The 22,560-nt window shown below is 46.7% G+C and overlaps 1 non-coding gene across 1 annotated transcript; it reads right to left on the bottom strand.

The window, feature by feature from the left end:
• Nucleotides 1-16,387: 16,387 nt before the first annotated feature.
• TRNAV-AAC lies at nt 16,388-16,460 on the bottom strand. The gene has a single exon. It is a non-coding gene; the product is annotated as a tRNA-Val (tRNA).
• Between the last annotated feature and the right edge of the window lie 6,100 nt (nt 16,461-22,560).

Below are 22,560 nucleotides of genomic sequence, written 5' to 3'. Positions count from 1 at the left end.
CAAAACCTTGTTAATTATTTACTGGCTTCCACACTCCCCCCTTTTGTACTTCCAGTACAACAAACAATTTCAAATCTCAATTCGCATGAAACCATGGAGTTTAGATTCTACAGCAGATATGTCAACCTGAGGGGTTGGCAAGGGATGTAATGACAATGCATGATTAGCATGATCATAAAAGGTATTATTACTATAATTATTTTTTTTCAAAAACAACAACAATAACATAATCCTAAACTAACTAACAACACGACAAACAATAACATTCCCATAGGAACAATATAATGGGGCTGTTGTACAAATTTGATCACAAAGCATAAAACATCATACCTAGTACATAAAGTAAACACTCTATAAGCTGTATGAAAGGCATTCTTTTCAGCTTAATATATATTCTAAAGCATGTGAATTTGCCCTTGCAATTCAGAGATTCTTTGAACCTTTGGTAACAATGAAAGCAAATTTCTGAAACCGATCAGGCACTACCCTAGTCCAATCAAGATATACCTGAAATCTAAGAGCTACTTACAACATTCTATCTGCATTCTATCTGCAGGCCAGTAAATGATATAATTGCCTGCAGCAGTGGTAAGATCAATATGTATATCCCATCAGGTGTTATTCCAGGGGTACCGTCTATAAATCAGGTAGGTATACCAGGTGGCCTAATTTCCCAGATGTCTCGGCAAATAATTCAGTTCCACATGCATCCTCCCGATGGACCCAGCAGGATTCGGTATTTGGGAGCCCACACCCACCCTAACCGGTCCATATGCTTGGAAGGAGCACTGTGAATGTCCACACTTCCATCCAGAAAGTGTCCAAGTATGTCTGCATGACCACAGATCAGATGGCACTCCTGATGTGACAGTAAGTGCAGTGGGCCAAGTCTGTTCCAGATCCCACTGCAATGCCTTCCCAGCCTCAGTGATATTCAATACCATCTTTGTCAGTAACTTCTGGGTCATAGAACTAAGGGCGGAAATGACATAGTACTCACCAACTCCAGCCCGCACTTAAGATAGCTGAGTTTTAAGAATAAGGCTAGTGGCCTTGAAGAATAGTCCAAATGGCTACGACACTATCAGCCCCAGCCCATAGGGATCTGCCCAATGTCCTCTTATTCCAGGTTCTCCGTTGTGCTAATCTAATGGCAGCCCCTTGTGAGCAATCTGGGTATGTAAAAGTGACGTGAAACTGGATAAGGGCAATATCATTTAAAATCCAATTAGGGAGGGCAATACATACTGAAGGATTTATCCAAAACACAGGGCGCAGCCTGTAGATCAAACCCCAAAATCCAATTAATACCACATCCCCAAGCATGGGTCCCATAACTTCTTCCTGCCAGTGTACAAGTCTTCGTACAATTCTTTGTTTCTTCACCAGGGTCAGTTCTCAATGTCTTGTTCTCAAATTCCTGGACTTTGGCAATGTCAGTGGAGTGAGTGTTTCTTCTTCTTTCCCAAAACAATTGTGGTTTAGCATCCTATAGGGGAGAGGTTGCCAGCACATATCACCCTGTAATGGCTGTGCTTTTTCTAGAAAAGTCTAAAGGCACAGTTGGTCTGTCAGTGGACAAGGGAGAGGTTAACTAGCATGTCACTCTGTCCTTTTTCCCTGCTGTCCAGAAACACAGTAGAGCTAGAAGCAGAAATAGGCTAATCATCAATAGGAAAATTCTTCTGATGTGGAGGGGTCTTTTTGCAGTGAGAATCCTGGGTCCAGGCAGTCAGTCTTTGGCACTTCACAGCGGTGTCGGTAGGCAGCAGGACTTGGAAAGGGCCGTTCCAGCGTGGAGCCAAGGCAGTCGTGCGTCGATGGATCTGTATGTAGACCCAGGCTCCTGGTTCTAACGAGTGGCAAGGTTGCACAGGATCCTTCGGTAGTGCTTCCATCACCTGTGTATAAAAAAAGACCTAACACATTTCATTAGTGCCTAACAATACTTAAGCAGTATGTTATCCAGCAAATGAATGTCCATCTGAGCTGGGGTTAGTGGGGATGCAGTTGGTAGTCGCATTGGGTGTCTTGTCAAAATTCCATGAGGGCCAAGTCCAGTCTTTCGATTGGGAATGGCTCTCATACACATCAGTGCCCAAAGGAAGGGCATCTGGCCACTTTAAGTGTGTCTCAGCACAAATCTTGGCCAGTTTATTTTTTTAAGTCCCGTTCTGGCGTTCCACTGTCCCAACTGTGGGTGGTGAGGGCAGTGAGTTGCACATAACCCCTTTACAATCTGTCCAGTAAAATGAGTTCCAGGATCACTGTTGATAGTCACAGGGATGCCAAAACGTGGTACAAAATCTGTAAGCAAAGACATCTACTGTCCTGCAGGGAAAAGCTTCAACCCAAGTGGTAAATACAGCAACTAAAACTAATACATATTCATAACCACAACACTTAGACATTTAAATAAAATCAATCTGAATATTTACAAAAGGTCCCCAAGGAGGAGAGGGGGCTGGCCGCTGCACACCAATCTCGTGTAACTGCAGCAACCATTCCCCCCCCCCTTCCCTTGGTAGGCAGCCAAGCGGTGTCCTTGACTGGGGCCAGCGCATGTTAGCCATTCTCTGGTTGTTTTTTTTCATTTAACCTACAAAGGAAACTTTTACTCTTCAATTATACACCTTTTTCATACCATGAACACATAAACAGTACTGTTATACAGTACAGAAGTATTATCATTCAATATATGCCACATTTACCCTTTCACTAAAATAACCTTATTACAGAACTTTGGAAGGACAAGCCAGGACAAGCACACCCACTTTGAGAAGTCCACTTAATATAACTTCTAGTCCAATAGCTATCCACCATCCCCAGCCCCCTGGCTAAAAGTCTGAGGTAGCCAGAAGGATCCCTTGTACAATATGGGGAGTGGGTTAACTTTTCATGTCCTTGCTTCCAAAGACTGTCAGTATGATTTTAACAACAATTCTCAATTAAAAGATTTGGCCAATGTAGTTTCTTTCTCTTACTGAAGAAAATGTATTAGACTCTAGTATATCACATTTTTCTGATGTAACGAAACACTTTGTATTCCAAGTTGAACAAAACAAGTATCTGCATTCCAATCCAACACTTCCTCTTGAGTTCAAATCAGACCATCTCATGAAAATATGAAACACAACAATTCTGGCCACTAGACAAACACGACAAGACAGAACATAGAACACACAACATAATTTTTTACTGTGCCAGTAAATCAAGGTACGTTGAATGTTGTGCAGCTGGCATTAGTTTTCTTTGATTATCTGAAAGACAAAAACAGAGGTCCACCCCTTCCGGGCAGTTAAATACTTAAAATATACAAATACTCTTGTTGATTCTAGGCAAAACAGAGGAATTACCCCATATTTTCTCGTATGTGTTTCTTAGACAGCCCTGGTTCAGCGGCCTCTACCTTATCAGTTAGTTAATTTGCATTAACACAGATGCTTTCCGGCTTGCTTTTTTATTTTCAACTCCTGCTTTTAAACACTGAAAGAAAACATCACCACTTATAGTGCCTGTAGAGCCTAATAAAATTTTCATTACATAGCACTGTATACAGTCTTCAACTGATTTAACAAAATTGGTCACAGCCAAATTATTACAATCTAATAAATTTATTTGCCTGAATTTATTTACAAACATTTCAAAGACACCAAAAAACTGTTCTCTTAAAAATCACTTGCTTTTCCCTTCCAACAGCCACTTTACCAATTCAAATCACCATTCCAAATATACTTCTGAGTATTTGAAATTCTCATGCTTATATTCACTTACTCCTTTTTTCCACTACACCCTCAAAAGTTTCCAACCTGTTTTCCAATCACTCTGTCTGTTGCCTGCTCGCCTGGGCCCGATCCTTTTTTTTCTCGCTGAGCCGTCCCTTCCATTATGAATTGCACACCAAACTGTGACAAATTCCTGTTACTAATTTATCCCTCATGTCAGGTGATCAGACTGAAAGAGCATACAATCAAATTTTAAAGCTTCATTAAAAATAATAAAACAACAATGGAGAGTATTGGGAATGCTCCCACCTCACACAGGAAAAACATGAATGCCCCAAGCCTTAAACCACTTTAATACTCACACATGTCTCACTGGGAAGTTAAGCTTTGCAAATATAATTCCAATTCTGTAACTTGTACTGCGTTTGGTTTGCCTCAGTTTCAATTTTCCACAAGTAGCTGGGGCTGAAAACAGTTTTCTTTGCACTTAGCATAGTCCGCACTGATACATGACCTTGAACACAAAACAACTTCTCCTATCTCTGGGTGAAGCCGAATTTCAAATTAACCCGTTCCTAGACAAATTGCTCACACCGTGTCAGAGGCTTTTCTTTGGTGATTAAAAGCTCCTCTTAGATATATGATCTCATCTAGATTGAAGGTGCCTTCTAATGGGCATTGTTTAAATGAATTTTCACGCGTGTACAGATTTCAATCATTTAAATACCTGCAGGTTTTAGGACCATAATGTACGTACATGTAATATGCTGGGGTACCCTTAGGGGGTAAGGTGGAATATTTAGACAGTCCCTTACCCATTTTCCACTCACACAGGAGAGACTCACAAGGAAAGGGGAGGGAAGATGGGTTCACACACTCCTAGACCCAGGCAGCTTCCTCGCCGGACAATGCCTGGCCGAATCAGCCCACCGTGGGTCGGATCTCCTAAAGATCCACTAGTTACCGGGCTAGCCTGGTAACAGCCACTCACACTGGTGTACACACACACACACACCAAGGCCTCCTTTTCTTCCTTTTTCTTTTTTTTTTTAACCCTTTTTTAACCTTTTAAAATTTTTTTTTTTGTTTATTTTTTTTTTTAACCACGATGCATCTTTACCTGGTCCGGACCATTACCATGAGGCGGTATGACAACCCCTCTTGAGGCGGTAAAAACCCCTCAGCACCGGTGCATTCTAATGCATTACCTTATGCATTACCTTATGCATTTACCTTGGCCAACTCAGCAGTTCCCAGTACTGCTATAAACTAACCTTATTGGGGCCTCTCCCCAATACCACTTTGCATCTGATCCTGCTGCACAGTCAATAAGTTCAGATGGCGTGAGCCCAACAGAGAGACAGACGTCCTCAGGGACAGTCCTCCTCCGATACCCCAATAGAGATTTCAAAAGGTCTCATACCTCTCATGTGGCGCCATGGGGTTCGAAGGGGAATGATCCGTAGTAGCCGTCTGTGGGTCCGTGGGCGTTGCCATCCCGGACGAGCCCCCAAATTGTCGAAGAAAAACTTAGTTCTCGCTTTTTGTTTGGGTGCAGCAAAATTAAATACTTTATTATTTCTCCAGTAATTACCATGGAGGGAGAGAGTGCCATAGGACACAGGGTCCTGGACAGGTCTCTCCACTGGTAAACAATTACATCAAGCCTTTATACCTTCGTTACAGACAAGCTTAGACAATCATGGAGACAGTAAAAAGCAACAAATACATTTTGTTTATACATAAGCTTTTCTGCTATCTTACTAGAAAAAGCAAGACTGCACATTGCAAGGTCGTAATACTTTCACACAGTTCACTCTGTCTTACATTATCTTGCTTCTACAAATCTCACGTCATAAGGGTCACAGTATGGCCTGACTCTTGCTAACTAACATTCATTAAGATCTCTTCAAAACCTTGTTAATTATTTACTGGCTTCCACAGATGTGAAGGCTAAATTCATCCCCCTCCTCTCTCCTATTTGGGGGAAGAGTTTGGGGGAGTTCAGCTCCTGATTTTTATTTGACCTGTCTTCAGCACTTGTTTTGGTTTGATCTTCCCCTTTCCATCCCTGTTTGAGGTTTCTGTCTCTATCACAGCAGGTGATGCAATGGCATGTGAGAAAGAGGAGCAGAATTCTCAGCCTGAAAATGTTGAGCCAGTGGGTAAAAACAGAGCATTATCTCAAAGATGGAAAAGGAATGTGTCCAGGAGTCCTGAGCAGGGAAAATCCTGGGAGATTCAGCACACACCAGAAACAGAGCAAGGAAACCAGCCATGGGAGAAAGTGGATAAATTTATTTCCTCTCGGGGAACACAGAAGGTCCTCATGGAAACCATAACACAGCAGGATATCATCAGGCAAAAGAGAAAAAATACATGCAGTGAGTGTGGAAAAACCTTCTCTCACAGCTCAGCCCTTTCTGTACATCAGAGAATCCACACAGGGGACAGGCCCTATGAATGCACTGAGTGTGGGAAAACCTTCACTCGCAGTTCGCACCTTATTAGGCATCAAACAATCCACGAGGAGAGAGGCCCTATGAATGCCGTGAGTGTGGGAAATGCTTCACTAGCAGCTCAAACCTTTCTAAACATCAGAGAATCCACACGGGGGAGAGGCCCTATAAATGCTGTGAGTGTGGAAAATGCTTCACTAAGAGTTCAGCCCTTTCTGAACATCAGAAAATCCACACAGGGGAGAGGCCCTATGAATGCGGTGAATGTGGGAAAATCTTCAATCGCATCTCAACCCATGTTAGCCATCAGAGAATCTGCAAGGGAGATAAACATTGTAAAAATCTCTAGGGCTATCAAGACTTCCTTTTCTTTAATACTTTTCCTGATTCCCACATAGTAACTTTTAAAGCTCTTTGAACTGTGTGCAGCACCGTTATCCCTCAGCTTGTCCAGATGAGTGGCCCATTTTTGCCTTTTGCAGTTCGCCCTCTTTTGAGATGCACCTATTTCTCCTTTCTATTGTCCCACAAGTAACTGGAGTGTGCCCTTGCTATGAGGAACCAGGGAGCATCACATTTATACCATTCCTCCTATTGCAAAGTTATTGTTAGAGTCGCCAGTGATACAGATTGTATCCTTGCCAGTTGTTCTCACGTTGCTCTGGGTTGTGCTGAAGAGCAGTTAAGTTGGGAATTTTTCAAATTATATGTAAATGAAGAGGAGCAGGGGCAGGAAAAAAGTATAATTTCAGCTTCTATGACACTGGAAGGAGATGGAATTTTTGTCGAATTTATCCTTTGTAGGCGCTAAAGATGTGTATAAAATGAAACCAGTGTTGAAAATGTAATAGCTTCAGAAAAATAGCCATGTTTGAATAGAATCTCCAGCTCTGGTAACTGACGAAGATTCTGGTTCCAGGCCTGTGTCCAGTCCCTTCCCTGGACCTGTGCCACCGAATTAAAGAAAAGCTGGGCATGTTTCAGGAAGCCATTCCTCATTAACACTGCTGAGATTTTAAGAGGTTTTGTAAAGGATTCTACTTCAGAGAACTGTAACTTTACCCTATCCAAGACCAAGGATTTGGAAAGAGCTGAGGTTGAAAGAGTCCACACCCAGTTCTTGGTTTCCACCCCAGTAAAGGAAGCTATGGTGACCCAAGGAAAATGGTTTGTACAACTCCACTTCCTAGTTCAGTGTCACTGATTACACTTCCAAACTATGCCAGGGTTAGATTGAGAACAGTCGTCCTTCACTGTTTGGATGCAAAGAGAGAGTGCTTCATAGGACAGTCCTTCCCTGTGGATCCCAAACTGGCTGCCTGGTTGGGTAACAAGGACTTTCAGGCTGTAGAAATTATGGTAACCAATGAGGCAACAAATGTGTCAGCCTCCAATTTCAGACTTCCGGAAACACGCATGTTGAGTCCTGATTCTATGGTTTTGTGTCTGACGCTGTGGCTACACAATTAAGCTGATGTTGGCACAGCTGCACCAATGTAGCTGCGCTGCTGTAGCACTGCTATAACAGATGCTCTAAGCCAATGGGAGAGATTTCTCCCATCAGACTTGATTAGTCCAGCCCCCGCAAGCGGCGGTGGCTGTGTTGGCAGGAGAAGCTCTCCCGCTCATGTAGCACTATCTACACAGAGGGTTAGGTCTGTGTAACTACGTTGCTCAGCTGTGTGGATTTTTCACACCCCTAAGCAATATAGTTATCCCGATAAATGTCTTTAGTGTAGACCAGACCTTAGTTTTCTCTTGTGTTTTATGCATTTACATTACTTCTCTACCTCCTCCTACTTTGAAAGATTAAAAAGTGTGAAAAGAGAGGTATTTTTCTCCATAATGCAAACATTCCGACATAGAAGACTCCTTCTACCGACACATATGCCAGAAGATCCTGAGATATATGAACTCACAGAAGTGGTTGGGACCTACGTTGGGACAAACCACAATAAGAACAAGGGTTCAGTTATTGGCAATGGCAATTAAAAGCAAACTAACATATATGACAAGAATTTGTGATCTTTGAATATGTTATTGTTACCAATTAAAATGAAATAATAGGTGAAGTTATTGGTTAAAGAGTAAGAGACTGTGTGATAATGTGAATTATTTTGGAAAACTGAAAGTTGTCTTGGTTTTGTGTTTTGTTAGTCGTACAGGAAATGATGGCTAATCTTGAAAAGATAATTAGATTTAATTTACCCTGGTTCCTCAACTGTTGCTACAGCTCTAGTACCCATCAATCCAAAGACTGAGATAAAGGGAGAGTTCCAACCATTGTCCTTTTAGTATCTTATTGTTCCTCTCTCTGTTTTTGTGCTGGCCTTTCTCTTCTATCATTTTCTGCCTTTGTTTAGTGGTAACAGTTGGTTTCCATCACTCATGTTTGTTTGTTTAAATCTCTATCCGTTGTTAAATAAATTTGTTGCTTGTTCGATAACTGTACTCAGGTGCTGTGTGAGATACAGTAGCAATGGTCCACAGTAAAACTAGTAACCTGGGATACTTTGGGAAGAGAGGATCTGGGATTTCACCGGGTATCTGGTGATCCAGGCTGGACCCCAGAGGGGGACACATTGAAGGAACTCAAGGGTTAAGGTGGCTGCTGTAGCTCAGAGGAGGGTGCTTGAGTTCCAGCAGGCTGCGTGAGTTTGGTCACTAACATCCAAATGGAAAACTCCCTCTTCCTAGTGGCAGGTGGCAACATGGAGACTCACAGCCCTCAGCACCCTGAGAAGGGTCATAATGTGTCTCTATGTTGATCCACCTGTCAAATTCACACAGGGAAAGCTCCCTATAGCATAAAACTCTGCCCTATGAAATCATGGAACATGTGCTCTTTGCTCTGTGGGTACGTCTAGACTACCCACCGTATCAGCGGGTAGCGATCAATTTCTCAGGGATCGATATATCGCATCTCATCTAGATGTGATATATCGATCCCTGAAAGTGCTCTCGTCGACTCCGGAACTCCACTAGCGTGAACGGCAGTAGCGGAGTCGTCAGGGGGAGCCGCAAACGTCGATCCCGCGCCATGAGGCCAAGAGGTAAATTGATCTAAGATACTTCAACTTTAGCTACGCTATTCACGTAGCTGAAGTTGTGTATCTTAGATCGATTTCCCCCCCACCCCCAGTGTAGACCAGCCCTGTGAAAGCATGTAAAGAATCCAAGCGCTGGAGGACAGGGTTTGGGTCCAGAGCGACCTAGACAAATTGGAGGATTGGGCCAAAAGAAATCTGAGGAGGTTCAACAAGGAGAAGTGCAGAGTCTTGCACTTAGGACGGAAGAATCCCAGGCACTGCCACAGACTGGGGACTGACGGAGTGAGGGGGGATTTGATAGCAGCCTTCAAGTACCTGAAAGAGCAGCAGTGTGGGCTTTCTCCTGGCCACTTTTGCTGGGCTGGGCAGGCAACCTGGAGGCCTTTCTAGAAGAGAATTGGGAACTGAGTTAGAAAAACCAATGTGAAAACCAGAACCTCAGGTTTAGTTTCATTTATTTATAATATTAAATCTTCAATTCTAGTATCACAGTCAATACAATTGCTTCAGCCTGATAGTTGCCCAAAGGGAAACTTAACGTCTCTCCAAGGGGAGTGGAGAGAAAACACTTTTCAGAGTCCAAGAGAGACAAGGCGGGTGAGGGTAAGAGCTTGCAGAGGACCAACCTCTGTTGGTGAAGGAGACAAGCTGTGGAGCTAACCCCACACACTTCTTCAGTTCTGTGTAGCCTGGAAGGTCGTCTCTTCCATAACCAGCAGTTAGAACATAAGAACAGCCACACTGAGTCAGACCAGTTCATCTAGCCCACACTCCCGAAAGTGGCCAATGCCTGGTGCCCCAGAGTACCCCTGGGACCAACATGGATACACCACCACCACAAACAAGGTTAAAAGTCAATGCACATGGGAGAAGGATCTTGTGTTTCATTCCTTATGTCCTAGTCCCATCATGTGGCCATTTCCTTTTCTTCCTTTCTGTTAAAAGCTTTGGTGTTTTGCACAGGAACATTATTTCCCCAGGAGAGACCCAGGAGTGGGGGCTGCATTCCTGTACCAAACAGTCACTGGAAGGGGGCAGACAAAGGCCTATTAGGACCAGGCATCCGTCACTGTCAAAAGATCATCTCCCTCCTGCAGGTCACTGGCAGCCTGAATTTGTTCCTTATCCTCCCAGAGTCTGGGGGCTGGAATCAGCACTACCCAGCCCCTCCGTGTGTAGCAGGAACAAACACAAACCTGGTCTTTAAAACAAGCTGTCCCCTTCCTTCTCAGGGAAGATTTTTCTGTGATTGAAGTTGAGCTTCAGTTCCCCTCTCCTAGGGGCGGGGCAGGTGTGGGGCCAGCTCCCAATGAGATCTGTTTTCACCTTTGCCCCCTTTCAGTCACTCTGGGATGGTAACTCTGCTCCCAGCTGTCAGGCAGCTTCCAGCCCATCCACCCTGCTCATTACTTCCATGGTCATGTGTCACCCCCTTTGCCAGCGCACAGAGCCTGCAGGAAAGCTACTCCTGCCAGATGCATTGGTGGTATAGTGGTGTGCGTAGGTGCTTTCCAAGCAGTTGATTTGGGTTTGATTCCCAGCCAATGCAATAATGGCTTTTCTCTTCTGTTGTTTCCTCATCTGGAAGTGGTTTAATTTCAGTCACAATGTGTTACAATTTCATTATTAATAGAATGAGACAATAAATGTGTCAAAGTCCAGCAGGTCATACAGGATGGAGGCACACAAGGGGCTGGAATGTGTCATCTGAGAAAGACAGAACACTTGGAAACCTGCATCTCCCATCCCCTGGCCTTGCGTGTTATGATTCCAGCTGCGTGAGCTGTTTGTAGGATGTTCCGGCACGATGGGGAAATGAAGTTTTGAGTCAGTTTTTGCTCCTGCAGATTCCTTTGCTGTTACAATTATAATGACATGAACAAAAGGGAGGCACAATAAACATAACCCCCAAATTGCAATACAGGTGGGGAAAGAGACGATCACGGTTAAGCCAAACATGTCAAAATAAAAATTAATACAAAAAAGGGGAGGGGGGAAGAGATCAGGTATGTGGAGATCCCCTTGATATTTCAACGCACATTGTTAGAATCAAAGTTCAGACTTGACACTGGAAAACCTGCAGCTACCCAGCTCTGTGAACACCTGTGATGAGCAAGATGGAGTTGGGACACCTGTTCTGCTTCAATCATTTATTGTCTCTCCTTCTTCGCCCCCCAATTCCTCATCTCCAATGTCTCTGCCTTTCTCCTCTTGCTCCCGCTCCCCTGCCCTTTCCAGGAACTCACACTCTACAGCATTTAGGACAAGCCAGAGCTCCCATGTTCTGCACATGAGCCTGTGTCAGAGGACGTGTGACCCCGGTCAGAACCAGTCACCAGACCAATATGACCCTTTATGGGCGACTTCTCTGCCTACTCTGCAATTTACACACACCCCCACTGAAGGGGGTGGGGGTACAGCTCTGACTGAGAGGCCTCACAGGAGAAACTTCAGCCCAAAGACAAATTTGTGTGAAATGTTGAGAAGTGAAGAGCCCCCTTCCCCTCCCCCAAATCCCCAAAACTCTACTGTCACCCCCATGGCACCAGCACAGGGAACCCAGTGAGATGGTGTGACGGAGCGATTCTGGCAGGACCCAACTGAGAGTGCCAAATCAGGACCAATTGCTCAAACAGGGCAGTCACAGCCCTAGGCTGGGGTTTTTCCACCTCTAAGGCAAACCAAACCAGCCAGACAAAAGGGACTTTGGTCTCACCCCACTGGCTAACCACAAGTCACACAAGCAATTCCCTTAGACACTCCAGTCTCCCAGTATCACCACCAGTGCACTCGTCCTGAGGATAAATGGTTATGAAAACCAACACCCCAATAAAAGGAAAAGGTTCTCTCGATCCCAAAGGACCAAGCCCCAGACCCAGGTCAATATACACATCAGATCTTACCCACAAATCACGCTGTTGCCAATCCTTTAGAATCTAAAATCTAAAGGTTTATTTACAAAGGGAAAAAGGTAGAGATGAGAGGTAGAATTGGTTAAATGGAATCGATTACATACAGCAATGGCAAAGTTCTTAGTTCAGGCTTGCAGCAGCGATGGCATAAACTGCAGGTTCAAAACAAGTCTCTGGAACATCCCCCGCTGGGATGGGTCCTCAGCCCCTTGTGTAGAGCTTCAGTTTGTAGCAAAGTCCCTCCAGAGTTAAGAAGCAGGATTGAAGACAAGATGGAGATGATGCATCAGCCTTATATAGGCTTTTCCAGGTGTAAGAATCTCTTTGTTCTTACTGTGGAAAATCCCAGCAAAATGGAGTCTGCAGTCACATGGACAAGTCTCTGCATACCTTGCTGATTCACAAGGCGTGTCTGCCTTCTCTCCATGGATCAATTGTGTAGCTGATGGTCCTTAATGGGCCATCAAGCAGGTTAAGCAGAGCTAACACCAGCTTGTCTGGGATGCTTCCCCCAGAAGCACAGCACCAACTTGAAATACAGACAGCATAGAGCCAACATTCATAACTTCAACTAAAAATGATACAGACATACAGACAGCATAATTATAACCAGCAACCCATAACCTGGTCTTAGACACCTTATATGACCCCCTTTACTTAAGATTTGGTGCCACTAGAGGACCTTGGTTGCAACCCATGTTCTATATGGTCCCAATTTAGATCAATAACGTCACAGATGGGGTTACAGAATACAAGGGGGGAGGCAGCAGGGAGAGAGGTGACAGGGAATCTTTTTCCTTCTCTCGTCACTTTCTGTTCTTCTCTTTCCTTCCAGGAACTGCAGTCACAGCAGGGAGGGGTTTGTCTCCGTGTCTGTCACGGAGGTGGTGGAAGTGACGGATTCTGTGACTTCCTGCAACCTCCATGACTTCTGCAGTGGCCACAGTGGCTGACTCCAGGGCCACTCAATCAACTGGCTCCAGGGACCACCCAAACAGCGGCCAATGCGGCTGGCCCTGGGGAACACTTGACCAGTGGTTCTGAGAGCAGCAGGAGCAGCCGCAGCTCGGTGGCCCCCGGCAGCACTTCTGGGGTGGCCGGAGCAGCAGCTGGTCCCCTGGGGCTCCCCTCTGTGTGGCAGCAGCTGGAGTGGCAGTGACTCTCAGGGCTTCTCCCCTGGTAGCTGGTGCTCATTAGCCATCAATTAAATCAACACGCTTCCCCCTGCAAGTGGATTTAGCCCGGGACCCTCAGTGTCAGCAGCTGTTACGCCCCCACTGAGCTCTCTGGTCAGGTGTCCTAGTGCCAGGAGCCTCCAATTTAGATCCTAAAATAGCGGTTTTGCACCAGGGGCGACTGAAATTTTGGACCAGACATTGTAGCTCCACTGTTATTTTACTGAATTGCTTCAAAACAGCAAGTGTAGAAAGTCTCCTAACTGCCAGGCTCTCTGCCATGGAAACAGCTGCCCCTGCTCTCCAGGAGTCTGTGCGTTTCACCCAGCAACGTACACACCTGCTCCGCACTGAAGGGGGGTCAGACAGTGACGGTAATGCAAATCTTCAGACTATTAACCCAGGTCCCTTCCTTTCTTTAACCCAGGACGTGCCAGTCACCTGTTAGCCATGGCGTTATCTTCACCTTCAAATACCTCTCAGGACATTGAACAGAGGAAGTGAAACCCCCTCCCCCGAATGGCTCCCTGTTGAGGCATTGTACCGGACCTGCCCCTGGAGACTGTCTGGTTTTATACTCTTAGAGCTTTTTCTCTTCAAACCCCTTATCCCAATCTCTGGGCCAACCTCCGCATTTCAGAGTTTAGAATTTACTCTCATCACCCTCCTATGGCACTTTCCATGTGAATTGGGCAAAGGAAGTGGGGGAAGCTCCGTGGCTAATGAAAACCAACGCTCTGGGTGAGGCCTGAACTCACACCCACAGCTGTATTTCCCCCTGCATGAGCCACTATAGGTGCTTCTTAGACAAACTTGGGCTGTAGGTGGTTATGTGTGTCTGTGCTTCACCACTTTGGCTGCTCTGTGAAAAGCTGATGGTTCAAACAGAAGCTGGTGGGTTTTTGTTTTGTTTTAAGCAATTAGAATCTAGTAGATTTTAACAGGCAGAAAATGTCCTATTCTGGTCTAGCCCCATTTGACTCCTTCTGTCCATCTTCTTCCTGCCCCCTCAGTGTCTTTCCTTCCCCATTGGGGACATGCAGAGATGAACCCCAGTCAGTCTGTGTCACAGAGAGTCTGTATCGCCTAAGGAATGTGGGTGAAGGATTCCTGCTGAATTAACGCTGCTCACCTGGGTTAGAAACATTTGTTTCTTTCGAGCAGATAGTGGGAAATGGGACATTAATTCAGACCCAGGAGGCAAGGCAGAGGCTTCATGCTCTTGATCTCCATGAAGGGAGAGAAGATCCCCAGGAAAGAACAGAGCTTCCTTTAGATTCAAGCTGGGTCTCCTGGAAGTTGGAAAAGACCCTTGATCACTGAGGATCTCATGGGATTGTGCTGCTCCAGAGGCTCTAGAGTCCTGGGTGTGGGGAGGGTGTCACTGCACAGTGTGAAATGGAAGGGAGGACGCTGGAAGGGAAGGGGAGGAACAGAAAATGGAGAGGAATGAAACAGAATAAAGGCCTCTTCTCTCTCCCATCCCCAACCCAGCAAGAACTGTTATCAGTGGGGAAACTCCCCACGATGAATGGCAGACACCACAGAGACATTTGCCTCATGCTGAGAAGTAAGGTGACCAGACACCAAGTGTGAAAAATCAGAGACTTTCACCAGATGCATTGGTGGTATAGTGGTGAGCATAGCTGCCTTCCAAGCAGTTGACCTGGGTTTGATTCCTAGCCGATGTGATGATTCCTTCCCTGGGAATTGGTTTAATTTCAGTCACCTTGTATCAGTTTATCAATGGAATGAGAGAATCAGTGTCCCAAATCCCAACAGGTCATTAAACACCCAGTGGAGGAAGAAAGGGGTGGGACTATATAATGAGCAGTTGGAGTCTTCCTGGTATTACAATGCTTGGTTTATTTATTTTTTTTAATTTCCTTTACTTCCCTCTCCCTTTTAGACTCAGAGCCTTTAAGGTCAGAAGGGACCAGTGTGATCATCTAGTCCGACCTGCTGCACCTTGCAGGCCAAAAGACCCCACCCACCCACTCCTGTAATAGACCCGGGAGGGGAGGCAGCTCTGTGCACTGCCCCTACCCCAGGCAGCATATGGAGGCCCTCTGCTCCCCTCCCCCAACGGGTGTGCAGAGATGTGCCAGCAGCACTAAGGTGGCTCCATGCCCACTCTACCTCCATCCCACCGTGCCGCTCCCAGAAGTGGCTGGCATGTCCCAGCATCCCCTGGGGTGGGGGGAGTGTCTCCACGTGCTGCCCCTGCCCCGAGCACCAACTCTGCAGCTCCCATTGGCCAGGAACTGTAGCCAATGGGAGCTCTGGGGGCAGCACTTGCAGACAGCAGCACATGGAGATCCCCTGGCCCCACTCATCTAGCAGCTGCTGCCAGAGGGTTGTGTGTACTGGTCACTTTGGGAGCTGCATCACCCCTCCTCCACCCCACCTCCACCCCCAGCGCAGAGCCCACACCCAAATTTCCTCCCAGAGCTTTGCTTGTCTTCCTTTCACCAGAACCATCCTTCTTCTCCTGGGCTGCAAGTAGCCATCCCTGGGAAGCCAAGAGGCAGGCACAGGATTCTGCAAGGTAAGTGTCCCACAGCGCCGTGATGGACAGTGTGATGAAGGTAAGTCTTCCTGAGGCACAATGAACTGCAATGCAGCGAACCAGACGGTCGGGGCGAAGGGCATTCACTGGAGGTACAAGCTTGTGAGTGACTCCTGAACACAGGGCCCCTTCCCCTTTTAAGGACCTGCTCCTCATGGCCTGCGACTAGAGATGACTTGGCTGCATCTGGTGGGTCACACTCCACCTTGGGCAGCGTCCATGCTCTGGGTGAGTGCTGCCTAATGAGAGTCCCAGACACCTTGTCTATCTAGGAGCTCTTCTGATCTTCCAGCTGTTCAACCAGTCCCTTCATCCCACAAGCATTGCAGGAGGGAGCGGGAGGGGGAGGGGGAAGCCACTTCACAGGCATTCAGAGAGGGAGAGGAGACAAAAATGGGAATGGGGGAAGTATAACAGAACTATTGAGCATAGAAATCACTGCTGCTCCTACAACAGCAGGGACAGGCCACTAGGAGCTGGGAAAAATTAAGCCATTATGTTTCTGCCTGGTTTTGAACCAGGGACCTTTCGCGTGTTAGGCAAACGTGATAACCACTACACTACAGAAGCTCTGTTGCAGGGTTCTGCCCTTCCCTTCATAAGAACAGAAGAATGGCCAGACTGGGCCAGACCAAAGGTCCATCCAACCCCATATCCTATCTGTCAACAGTGGCCAATGCCAGGTGCCCCAGAGGGACTGAACCTAACAGGTAATGATCAAGTGATCTCTCTCCTGCCATCCATCTCCACCCTCTGACAAACAGAGGCTAGGGATACCATTCCTTACCCAGGCTGCCTAATAGCCATTAATGGACTTCACCTCCATGAATTTATCTGCAAAAATAATGAGGAGTACTTGTGGCACCTTAGAGACTAACAAACTTATTTGAGCATAAGCTTTCATGGGCTAAAATCCACTTCATCAGATGCATACAGTGGAAAATACAGCAGGAAGATATATATATTTACACAAAGAACATGAAAAAAATGGGTGTTGCCATCCACACTATAATGAGAGTGAGCAGTTAAGGTGAGCTATTATCAGCAGGAGAAAAAAACCTGTAGTGACAATCAGGATGGCCCATTTCCCACAGTTGACAAGAAGGTGTGAGTAACAGTAGGGGGACAAATAAACATGGGGAAATAGTTTTACTTTGTGTAATGACCCACCCACTCCCAGTCTTTATTCAAGCCTAATTTAATGGTGTCCAGTTTGCAAATTAATTCCAATTCAGCATCTCTCGTGGGAGTCTGTTGTTGAAGGTTTTTTGTTGTAATATTGTGACTTTTAGGTCTGTAATCGAGTGACCAGGGAGATTGAAGTGTTCTCTGGCTGTGTTTGAACGTTATAATTCTTGATGTCTGATTTGTGTCCATTTATTCTTTTATGTAGAGACTCTCTGGTTTGGTCAATGTACATGGCAGAGAGGCATTGCTGGCACATGATGGCACATATCACATTGGTAGATGTGCAGGTGAATGAGCCCCTGATGGCATGGCTGATGTGATTAGGTCCTATGATGGTGTCCCCTGAATAGATATGTGGACAGAGTTGGCAATGGGCTTTGTTGCAAGGATAGGTTCCTGGGTTAGTGTTTTTGTTGTGTGGTTGCTGGTAAGTATTTGCTTCAGGTTGGGGGGCTGCCAGTAAGCAAGGACTGGCCTGTCTCCCAAGATCTGTGAGCGTGAGGGATTGTCCTTCAGGATGGGTTGTAGATCCTTGATGATGCACTGGAGAGGTTTTAGTTGGGGGCTGAAGGTGATGGCTAGTGGGGTTCTGTTACTTCCTTTGTTGGGCCTGTCCTGTAGTAGGTGACTTCTGGGTACTCTTCTGGCTCTGTCAATCTGCTTCTTCACTTCAGCAGGTGGGTACTGTAGTTGTAAGAATGCTTGATAGAGATCTTGTAGGTGTTTGTCTCTGTCTGAGGGGTTGGAGCAAATGTGGTTGTATCTTAGAGCTTGGCTGTAGACAATGGATTGTGTGATGTGGTCTGGGTGAAAGCTGGAGATGTAGGTAAGTATAGCGTTCAGTATGTTTCCGGTATAGGGTGGTGTTTATGTGACCATCGATTAGCACAGTAGTGTCCAGGAAGTGGATCTCTTGTGTGGATTGGTCCAGGCAGAGGTTGTAGGTGGGATGGAAATTGTTGAAATCATGGTGGAATTCCTCAAGGGTTTTCTTTTCCATGGGACCAGATGATGAAGATGTCATCAGTGTAGCACAAGTAGAGTAGGGGCATTAGGGGACGAGAGCTGAGGAAGCGTTGTTCTAAGTCAGCCATAAAAATGTTGGCATACTGTGGGGCCATGTGAGTACCCATAGCAGTGCCGCTGACTTGAAGGTACACATTGTCCCCAAATGTGAAATAGTTATGGGTGAGGACAAAGTCACAAAGTTCAGCTGTGACATTATCGGGGATACTGTTCCTGACGGCTTGTAGTCCATCTTTGTGTGGAATGATGATGGAGCGTCTACATAGCCAGACAATCCTGCTGTCAGGGTGCCAATGCCTGAGATGATGGGGCATCCAGGATTTCCAGGTTTATGGATCTTGGGTAGCAGATAGAATAACCCTGGTTGGGGTTCTAGGCTGTCTTATTGCCAAGGGACGGAGAAACTCGGCCAGCCGCAGGGGGTGCATAACACCACCCTAATGTGGGGGTGACAGCGCCTCCAAAATCCTGACACCCCTATTGGTTCCACTGCTGGTTGTTTTCCTTTTCCGGTGGGACTTTGGGCAAGTTGCTCCCCCCTCTAGGGCTTCGTCCCCAGCAGGCAAATGGGGATTTAATACCTTCCCGCTATTGGAAAGTGCTGGGAGAATCCCCCAGCCAAAGCTGCTCTGACCGCGCTAAGCAGCATCTGACCATTCAAGGTCAGAGCGCACTGCCCAGGAGAAGGAGTGTTTGGCTCTGGGGTTTCACTTCAGCCCAGTCTAGAGAGAGGGGCCCAGCCATGGGGTTTGGCTCAAGAAGACCAAGTCCCCAATTCGTTAAGGGCGTTTTGAATTCCAATCCTGAGCTCCAAAGTGCTTGGTGTCAGTTGCACATTTTAGAAGCAGGCTCTCCACTCCATTTTCCAAATCATTCATGAAACTATTGAATAGTACTGGACCCCGGACTGATCCCTGCCGGACCCACAAGGTGCCCCCTCTCTGTTGGGCAGCCAACCATGGAGAAGGGCCCTTGGAGTCTGGGCTTTCAACCAGCTCTGCACCGACGTGACACTGATTGCCTCTAGACCGCATTTCCCTCGTTTGCTTGTGAAAATGTCCTGCGGGACTGTGTCAAAAGCCTTAGTATTCCCAAGATAGATCCCATCTACTGTTTACCCACCTCCACTAGGCCCAGAACCCTGCCAAAGAAGGAAAGGGGCTGGGTTTGGGATGATTTGTTCTTGACAAATCCATGCTCACTTGTCCTAAGAACCAAATTATCCTGTAGGTGCTGCTGACAAACTGTTTAAGAATGTATTGCAGTATCTCTCCAGCTATGGAAGTGAGGCTGGCTAGTCTGTAAGGCCCAGGGGTCTCTTTGTTCCCCTTTGAAAGATAGGTCCTGTCTTGTTCATGGATGGGAAGATGTTCTTTTTCAGGGATCTCAGACGAGAACTGGGGCACAACACCGGGTTTGTTAAGGCCACAAAAATGGAGGCAGGAACCTCTTCTCTCCTGCTGGCAAAGAACCCCACGTACCTAAAAGACAGGGACTCACACCCCTGAACGGGATTTAGAAAAGGCAGTGGTTAAAAAGTTTGGCCCCGTCCATTTCTTGTTTCCACAGACTAGACATTTTAGCAAACTTTAGAATTCCTTGGTGCTAAACACCGTGAAACTCTCCTTTCTCCTTCACAGAGGGCTTTATCGCCCCTTATCTCACTCAGGCTCAGGACTGCCCAGAGTTCGAGAACTATCCCTGTTCCCATTGGACAGATGGGGATGAGCCTGAGGTATAGAGAAGGGAAGTGACCTGTCACCAGATGGATCAGACTGAACAGGTTTCAGACCTCGAGGAGGCTCTTACCTTCTAAACAGGGACGGCTGTTTTCTAGTAAAATCACTGAAAGGGAAGGAGAAAACTCGAAAGAGGTTCCTCCTGGCGCTCACGTCCGTGAACCTGAATACTCTCTCAGTCCTCAGAGAGAGACCTGGAGAAGGAGACTTGCTGAAGCAAAGCCACAGGGGTCTCTGACGTTTCCCTGGCCCCTCACCCCTGTCCTGCCTGGCTGATGTCAGCATCTCTCTGTGAGGTCACCACCTCCCCACCACTTTGGACCAATAGTCTGAGGTCCTGCAAAAGGCCTTTGTGATGTCACTGCCACACCCCTCCCTTGCTGTGCCAATGTCCTGCCCCTGGCCAGGCACTTTGGAGGTTTGAGCTACTCCCTGTGGATCACCCCACTCCAGGAGTGTTCGTTCTAGGCAGCAAGCCGGCTACACAGGGAAACATCAGACGCTGCTCCCAATGCTACATTCGGTTTTTCAGAAATTAGTCAACTTTATGGCCAGAAGAGACCATTAGAGCATCTAATCTGATCCCCTGCAAATCACAGGCCTCCTGTATGAAATAATAGCTACTTTGGAGGCAAACACATTCCAGAAAGGCATCTAGTCTTCATTAAATGACATCAGGAGATGGAGAATCCATCACTTTCCTTGGTAGCTTGTTCCTGTGGTGAATCATCCTGACTGTTGAATATTTCTGCCTTAGTTGTAATATGAATTTGTCTCTTTTCACCTTCCAGCCATTGGGTCTTGTTATTCCTTTCTCTGCTCAATTAAAGAGCCCTTTAATACCCAATATTTTCTCTCCATTAAGGCACTTCAAGACTTCAATGAAGTCACCTTTCAATCTTCTTTTGATCAGCTAAACAGGTTGAGCTCTTTCAATAGCTCCCTAGAAGGCATTTTTCTCCAGCCCTCAGAACATTTGGTGGCTCTTTGCTGCCCCAGCTCCAATTTCACAACATCTTTTTCAAACGAGGACACCAAAACTGGAGGCAGTATTCCAGTATCAGTCTCACTGATGCCATGTCACCTCCTGTGACGTTATTGACATAATCTGCAACCGTATAGATCACCGTTGCGACCACTGTTCTATTTGTAGCCAATATTGTAGAAAGGTTGTCGCGTAAGGGATCTATGGAGAGATTCTGATTGGCTCATTATAATTATGCTATTTCTAGATGTGTATCATTTTTATAGTTGACATTATGAATTCCTGCCCATTTCCCCACTGGCTGGAGCATGGCTAGAGTGTGTCTGTGGTTAATGATGTTGCTGTAGATTGTTCGTTTCCTGCCTTGGCAATTCAGATAGTGCCTTTTCCCAACATATCTCCAGCACATCATTAGTTCCAATAACAGGGGCAGCTTTTCTCTGGGGCACTGAGATTTTTTTGGGAGATGGTGGCTCCTTTCTTTCCTCACCCTGGAGTAAACTCAGCTTTTTATTCCATGGTTCATGTTTTATGGAATAACAACATCAGCATGAAGAAAGAGGAGAGGGAATATCTCACTGCCAGGGCTGAAGGTAGCCACGTCTCCTCTGTTTGACTGTTACCATTGCAGGAGAGAAGGTGTCAATGGAATCGAATGCCCTGGCTCAGACAAGAGACACAGGGAGGTTTTGCTGTTCATGGATCCATGCAAAGGACATTGTGTCTCTGTGTGAAAATAGGGAGGGAAATGAAACACTCACCTGGTGGTGCCCAAGGTGGAAGGGACCCGTATCGGATTAGAACAGGACACGTTCTCAAGCAGCATGTTTCTTACTCTGCCCATCTGTCAGGTTTGATGATTATCAATGGAAATATTTTGCCATTGGGTCCTGTGTTTACACAGAAATTGACATTTACCAACAAACACGTAATTCTCCTAGTCCTGCCTATCCCGCTGGGGGGGAGTGTAGAAGGACAGAGTCACTCTGCCCAGTGCCCATGCCAGGCCTGGGCTCTCCATGCTGCCCACTTCCCACAACGCTGGGATCCTTCCCTGACCTCCCCCAGACCTCTGCCCCCCATCCCCACTGCTAGGCTCCCCTCCCCACACTGTCCAACTCCCCTGCTTCCAGGATCCCTCCCCACTGCCCTCCTCCCCGCTGAGCAAAAACTCGACATTATTCCAGGGCCGCCCACAGGATTCAGGGGGCCTGGGGCAAAGCAATTTCAGGGGCCCCTTCTAGACAAAAATGCTGCAAACCTGTAGAATACTGGATTCCCGCGGGCAGCGGCGTAGCCAGGGTCTCACATGACGGGAAGCGAACTCATAAAAAAAGGCACCACCCAACATATCAAATTACTAATTACATCCACTCCCTCCCACTTCCTGCCCCCTTCAGAACCCCCAACACCCCCCCACTCCTTGTCCCCTGACTGCCCCCTCCTGGGACCCCGGTCCCTGACTGCCCCCCTAGAACCCTACCTGTCCCCTGACTGCCCCGACCCTTATCCACACCCCTGCCCCCAGACAGACTGCCAGGACTCCCACACCTATCCAACCACTCCCCGCCCCCTGACAGGACCCCCAATATACACCAAGACACACCCCGTAATCCAAAGTGGGGGGCAGGGCGAGGGACCACGCACCGCTCCTGGCATTGAGGGTACATGGGCAGCTGCTTCTGCCCTAGCACCTGGCTCTAGTGTGTAGCCAGAAGCCCTGGCGAGCAGG

The sequence above is a fragment of the Mauremys mutica genome, chromosome 26 (genome assembly GCF_020497125.1).
Source record: "Mauremys mutica isolate MM-2020 ecotype Southern chromosome 26, ASM2049712v1, whole genome shotgun sequence".
NCBI lineage: Eukaryota > Metazoa > Chordata > Testudines > Geoemydidae > Mauremys > Mauremys mutica.
The sequence above is the reverse complement of the archived record's forward strand: the minus strand, read 5'-3'. Positions and strand labels throughout refer to the sequence as shown.